The 6,042-nt window shown below is 39.8% G+C and overlaps 1 non-coding gene across 1 annotated transcript; it reads left to right on the top strand.

The window, feature by feature from the left end:
- Positions 1 to 4,121: 4,121 nt before the first annotated feature.
- On the top strand, positions 4,122 to 4,193 carry Trnaw-cca. Its single transcript has one exon. It is a non-coding gene; the product is annotated as a tRNA-Trp (tRNA).
- Positions 4,194 to 6,042: the final 1,849 nt, after the last annotated feature.

Here is a 6,042-nt window from a genome sequence, read left to right as displayed (position 1 = left end):
CAAATAAATTTTCAAAATTTATCGTGCCCCAGCTCACACACACACACATACACACATACGTTTCCTCCAAAAAAGAGAGTAAATATTTGGAAAGGAGCAAACAAAAATCGGGTCTTTAGTTGAAGTGGTTCTGAAGAGCGATTTTCCTTCGGTGGTTTTTAATTTATTGTCAAATACTTCAGGAGTGGAAGAAGTTTTTGATTTTCGCCAAGTTGCATGCAATTTCTTTGGACGGATTTCGGCAAGCTTTTGTTTCGGGAACGCTTTCTCCATTGCGATGAAGAACTTTTTGTGCAGGCTCAATACAATCTCCTTGGATGTGTCTGCCAATATTCCTTCTGTAGTCTGGCTTTGTTTTTGTTACCCTATATAGGGGTATATAACAGAGATTTTTAAATTTGTGATATATTAGACTAGAACAAATTATTTCTAAATTATAATTCAAGAATACATTATCAAAGAAATATCTCATTCAGGCCTAATTTAAAATATGCCATAAATAAAATACCCAAATTAATTCCATTAATCAAGAGACTGATTGTTCAAAGGAAGAGCATCCTATGATTCGTTTTTTACCAAAAGAATCACTAATTCTATCTCCCCCGATTCTTTTGTATTCTGCCCGCCGTCTTATCAGCATCGGGAAAGCGTATTATATAACATAGTGTGGGAGGGAGACAATGGGCGGTGCGAAAGAGAAGCAGATTGTGCGGCAGCCGCCCTAAAGCTTTATTTATTTCTGTTTACATTGCATTAAACATCTTGCAATCAAAAGGACAAAAAGAAACACAATCACTAAAATCAGATTCGGCCTAATTAATTCAAAGTGCCAACAGCTAGGAAAAGTCGAGCTCTTACTTTGGGGGATGAGTAATAGGCAAATCGTGATATCTGGGAAAATTACCTTGGACTCTCGATGGGATTAGACAGATTGTGGCTGTGCCACGCCCCTAATTAAAGTTTCAAGTGGGAGTACGAGGCTCGTGAGCCGACTTAGTCGCTGCTTAGGATGATTGCTTTGCTTAATTAGTTGGCCATTGTGGGCATGTGCCTGTATGGGTGATAATTATAAATTAATGCGATTGACAGGCAGAACAATGAATCTAATGGCTGGCGATGTTCTGTAAAATTGAAACGAATTCGCCGGACAGTTCGCTGGCATTTCGTAATTGAACGCGTTCGACACGCAATGAACAGCCGGAAAAACGGACATAAATCAAAACATTTTCACTCATTCACTCAGTCGCGAAAATGTCTGCCATCTTTTAGGCGCAAATTGTGTGCGTGTGTTTTTCTCCGGTTTTTTTTTTGTGCATGTGTTGACATCTGCAATTGGCTGCGGGCTGACATTTAACGCTGCACGCAATCGATGGCTTTCACCCTTACATTTTCCGACTTTCCCACCTTCCCTTTTGCGGGATTTCCCCCTTGCCGCGGAACATTTTGTCGTATTTTCGGTAGTGGCTTGTATTTGTTTTTGTCCCCGAGCGATGATTGAGTGAGTGCTTTAGTCGATCGTAAATGTTGCAAGTGGTGTCTGCAAATATGTTGCCATTTGCGACTGGATTTGGGTCTGTAATATATACACACAGTTCGTCGCTGGGTGCAGTTTGTACCGAATTCATTGGGCATTAAACGTACCACAGGGAAATATCGACAGGGAAAGCAGTAAGTAAATACGGGCTGCGATGGGGGCTTTGTGCAAAAGTGAACCGAATTATCAGGCCATTGTTCCGTTACATTCAGTTGGAAATAAAAATAGTAAAATGTGTTAATTACGACATGGTAATGACTGGTTCGGGAAATGTTGGCAACTTGATATTTCCTGCAAACTACAGTCGACTACTACTGTTAAAGATTTTAGAGGTTTACCTCCACTGTTAAATGATGTATTAAATACTGAATAATCAACTCAAATATTTTATATGCTACAAATATAACCTTTTTTATTACGATTTGGTAATTATCTTAGTTCAACCAGACTCCGAAACTAACGTTCTAATTTAATCATGTATATCCCTTAAGCAGCTTCCGTTCGTTTCGAATTCTCCGAATCTCAATCACAATTACAAATGGAAGCATAAGCTCCTCTCAAATTACCATCAACTTCCCAGACATTCGACATTGATCCATTTCCCTTGTTGGCTCCCTTGATTTTCCTTTCGCTTTCCCTCTACTTTTGCTGGAATTTCCCTGTTCGGTTCTGTTGCATTTCACTGCCTTCCCTTTTCACAACGTTCTTTTTTCTGTGGTTTTGGCACTGACGTGCCATTTGGTTTTCTCCGACTGCTGCAGGCTATTGGCAGGGTCTGGGAAATGCCTTTCCCATCTCGCATTCTTTTCCCAGCCCTTTTCCTTTTTCATTCCTTCTCGTTTTCAGTTTGCGGATTGATTTTACATTTGTAATTGCAGCAGGATCGTAATGGCCCATAAATATAATCCATTGTGACATATTGTATGCACTTCATATATGAAATGTGTTGATAAATAAGGCAAATGTCATTGGTAAATTAAACAACTTCAATATGAATAACATTAGTAACTAGTTTTCTAAAAGCTCTTATTTCTAATTTTGTTTCTTTATTATAGACATACTAAGGTATTAAATTACATAAAGTACCAAAGCTGAGAAAGAAGATCTTTTGATTTCCTGCCAAATCCAGGATACCATAGCTTTGTTGCGGTAAGTAAATTAATAATAGCCAACAAAGCGCTAGCGCTTTCATATAGGATTCTGAATTCTCCCACTTGACTTAACGTAAAGCTGAATAATATGGATATAATGCCACTCTGATTTCATTGCGACAGAGCCAGATGAAATGTGGCTTCGTTAACTTCGGATAGTCGAGGCAAATTTCCTTTTCGCCCCGCCCACCGCATGACTCAAAACAAACTGCAGCTCATTATCACGCCCACCCAACGCCCCTCGTGTGTGCCACGCCCCCGACACCCCGCACGCCCCTCTCAATTTGGCTGCGCGGATTGCATGCTTGGTTTTGGTAAATGGCTGCTACTTAATTTGCCATGAGAGCCAAATGAAAGTGGCAGCAGGAACGAAGCAGCAACAGTTGAAGGATTAATTCAATAAGAATAAATTCGGAATACAAGAAATTAGGATGCTCAGTGGAGATGGTTTTTCTCGCACGTACTTATCCAGCAAATTTGTGAAACTTAAAGCGCTGACACCACGTCGTATGCGTAATATCCGCGTAAAGTGTAATTTGGCAGCTCGTGTGCGAATTTTCCGGTGCCCTAGTTGGTTTCTCATCATCACATGCACGTGTGCCAGGATGTTGGATCCTAAATATTTATGCCAGTGCCGAAGGAATCTCCCTTGAACCGCCCTTCACCCTGATAATGCCGATGTTCATGTGGCTGCCACAAGATTCTTATTCAAATATTTACAGACAGCCGGTTACAGCAAGAGGGCGAAAGTGGCAACTTTTCCCTTGCATCTTGAAGGCTTCTGCATAATTATTCAATTTTTTGCTGGTGCAAAGTTCTCGATAATTTGCAAGTTCGCTTTCAATCGATGAAAAGTTTTCCCGCCCGATGGGAACTCTGCATTTTTCCGAGGGTTACTTTTCTTTCCTCTTAAGGGAGTGCACTTGCTGAATAATGAACACGTTTAATCCCCGTCGCGCTGCTTAAAGCATAATTCAGAATGACAAGTGCGAAACTGTTGAATGGCCGGCATGGCGTATGATTAATAGAACGATAAAGCAACTTAATCACACCCCAGTCCGCCCACTTTGCTTGCTTGCCCAAGCACACTGCTAATTTGAGCACTTTACCGCCCATTTCTAGTATTCTTTCCGACCGGCACTCAGGGCGTATGAGTAATCTAGCTTTCATGTAGCAAATCACATAAAAATTTATGGATTTTGGTTTGCCATTTACCTTAACACAAAATATAAACGATTTTAAATAATATACACTCAGATTAATGGTGATGACCCCGGGCTAGACTCTTTTTAACGGGTGTTTCGGCTCGGGGGAAAGACAGGAACATAAGAAATAATGTCACATTGGAAATGAATATAAAAAAATAATGATCTCCGTCGGGAATCGAACTCGGTCCCCCCGCCTGGCAGGCGGGCAATCTACCTCTGAAATTTGTCGACTCCGTGGCGCAACGGTAGCGCGTCCGACTCCAGATCGGAAGGTTGCGTGTTCAAATCACGTCGGGGTCAATCACCATTTCGTTCGGATGTAATCTTTTTTATTTTTAAGTCAACTTAAAATGAAAAATAAAAATGAAACAAAAAATTTATAATTTGCTACTACGGGGTGACTAAACAAAAAGTTATGCCGCGAACAAAAAACACCTCCTTAAAGAAAAAGGTTTATCTACAGAGAGTATATAAATATTCGTACTTTATGGGTTAGTCTCGCAGAGTTCCGGTCAACATTATTCTTTAATTTCGCCATAAATTGCTTTCAAAATATTGTTTATATTTATCAAATGTGTAGCCATAACAAAATAATGAATTTCTCAGATAATTTTGTTTTCGCCTGGAATTTAGTAGACGAAGCCCCCAAAAACAAAAGTCAATCAATTGCGTGGGTGGTGAAATTAAAAAGGTGGGAAGTGAATGAACGGATGGATTGATGGACTGATGGCTTGAGGAATGGCCGTGGAAATATCTCATTTACTAGTTTATTGAGCACTTTACTGGGGAAATGACTTCACTCTGTCGCTGACTGATGAAATGCGTATTTTGTTTGGGGTTGTTGGTTTCAGAGTTTTCACCCAGTGGAAAACTTGGCCTCCATTTTCAGAGGCCAATTAAAAGCTTAGGGCCGCTTTTCCACCTCCCCATTCCGCGCTGACCACTTGTGGAACTCATAAAATATGCACGGACAGGCGGCAGTATCCTTGGAGTCCTGCCTCCTGCTCTTTGCTCTGGATTTTCTCCTAGTCATTGTTTGTTTTTCCGGGTGCCTGTTTGAGGATTATGTGAAATTGTTGCCGCTTTTAGTTCGCATTTACATGAACAAACTGGGGCTTCTAATCGAAAGCGGAAATGTGGCAGCATTTCCCTGGAAAGTTTTCTGATTTCTGCTAAAGTCCTTCTGGCTCTATATTTTTTAATTGAATTCCCTAAGTAGTTTAAGCTTTCGCATGCAGATTTCTTTAATCAAAGCGACGCAACGAATCGCAGAAGAAAATTATCTCAATTAACATAAAACCTTGGAAACATTTCATATTTATTAAATATAAGTGTGGTTAAAAAAGAAGTCCCCTAACAATTTCCTACTCATTTTCTTTGAAATGCGAGTGCCGCAGATCCACGAGTTTTACCACACGAATAAATATGGCTCCAGGATTCATTTCAATTTAATGAAATGCGTTTTGTCATTTTGCGGAATTCCTGATTGCTTAGCATTGTGGAAGATTATAATATGACTTTAATGCTTGTGAATTTGAGGATTTTTTCCATTTTTCTGATAATTCTTATTACATTTTGAAATTTTTACTTTAAGTGTCTTAAATTGTGGAATAAAATTGCTTGGTTTACATGTATTGCTTTAAACCTAAATTCTTGCTGTACTTATAATTAAAGCTCAATATGATATATTTTTTGCTGCAACCCAGCTTTTCTCAATTAAATTTCGGTTTTAAATGTTGTTCAAATTCATTAAAGTTAGCCATGTCGTTTGGACAATTACAGCGAACCACGTGTCACAGGTCATTAGTAATTTATTGTTCTGCCGGCCATTACCTGGATGTCGAGAACAGCGGTGCAGCTCAATTAAGTTGTCAACTTCGGTGCATTAATTTGGAAATGGCCGCGTAGAAATTCACCGGGCTGAACCGAAACAAAAGTATCTCCCTGAACTTGTCTATGACAATAAAATTAGGTGCTTGGGGGGAGGGGAGTGATTCAGTGTTAAGGACTGTTATTACTGGCCTATTTTCAGTTAATTTGCTTATGCATAGCTCGTTACTTTCGTCTATTGTCCCACTCTTATCCTGCAGTCAGTCTGAAATTGTTTAACGAGCACTTTGCGTCTGCAGTGTGGTTGTTGTCCCTGCCG

Source organism: Drosophila ficusphila, unplaced genomic scaffold (genome assembly GCF_018152265.1).
Source record: "Drosophila ficusphila isolate 14025-0441.05 unplaced genomic scaffold, ASM1815226v1 contig_414, whole genome shotgun sequence".
NCBI classification, from domain to species: Eukaryota; Metazoa; Arthropoda; class Insecta; order Diptera; family Drosophilidae; genus Drosophila; species Drosophila ficusphila.
This window is presented reverse-complemented; position numbering and strand designations above follow the sequence as displayed.